The 976-nt window shown below is 50.3% G+C and overlaps 1 non-coding gene across 1 annotated transcript; it reads right to left on the bottom strand.

The window, feature by feature from the left end:
• Nucleotides 1-360: 360 nt before the first annotated feature.
• Nucleotides 361-494, bottom strand: LOC122199048. Its single transcript, XR_006193317.1, has one exon. It is a non-coding gene; the product is annotated as a small nucleolar RNA SNORA43 (small nucleolar RNA).
• Nucleotides 495-976: the final 482 nt, after the last annotated feature.

The raw sequence follows: 976 nt of genomic DNA, 5'->3' as shown, positions 1-976 counted from the left end.
CAGCTCCTGCTCTGCTGTCTCAAGGGTCCTTAGAACAGGGTGTGTGGGCGCAGGGCCTGGAAGCAGCCAGGGGTTCATGAACTTGCCCAAAGACTTGCAGAAACCCCTCTCCAGACAGACCTACAGAATGATCACTTCCAGAAGGGAGACCCTCTCCTGGTCGATCCCACTGGGCCAAAGGCCGGCCACATGCTCATCTCCATGCACACCTCATGTAACCCTCACGACAAGTGTCATTTTATAGACAAAGAACCCAAAAACCAAAGTGGTTAGTACTGTGCTCGGCATTCCCAGCTAGAAGCCCAAAGGTACGTCTGCCTGCCTCGTGCACGTAAAAACTGCCTCCCTGGCAGCTGTAAAGCATGTTCGGCTACAAACCATGGAGTGCTCACTGTTCTGAGCACTGAGCGTAGAAACGGCCGCTTCCTCTTAGCCCCAGTGTCACAGGTGCAGGAGAGCAGCTGCATCTGAGGAGCCGGCAGGTCCAGCATCAGCAGGGCAGCCGTTCCTGCCCATCCAGGCCCCAATATCTATTCATTTTTGAGAGACAGAGCTCAAGCAGGGGTGGGGCAGAGAGCGAGGGAGACAGAATCCAAAGCAGGCCCCAGTCTCTGAGCTGTCAGCACAGAGCCCCATGCGGGGCTCGAACCCACAAACTTGGAGATCATGACCTGAGCCAAAGTCTAACACTTAATTGACTGAGCCCCTCAGGTGCCCCAGCTTCCCCCTCTGTTTTATCACAATTTTTTCTTTTTATGATTTTTTTGATAACTATCTTTTTATGATTTTTAACCATCTTTTACATTTCTTTAATTTACTTCTTAAAAATTTTTTAACGTCAAGTTTCAGCTCTCTTGGCTTACTCAGTGGTGAGCAGGGAGGGGTAGCACTAAGGCATCCTGACCCTGAACAATACTTGAATTCCTCCTGGCAGCGTTAACATGTTCTCCATCAGCCTCATTTAGACTTTGATCTG

The sequence above is a fragment of the Panthera leo genome, chromosome C2, assembly GCF_018350215.1.
Source record: "Panthera leo isolate Ple1 chromosome C2, P.leo_Ple1_pat1.1, whole genome shotgun sequence".
In the NCBI taxonomy this organism is placed as follows: Eukaryota; Metazoa; Chordata; class Mammalia; order Carnivora; family Felidae; genus Panthera; species Panthera leo.
The sequence above is the reverse complement of the archived record's forward strand: the minus strand, read 5'-3'. Positions and strand labels throughout refer to the sequence as shown.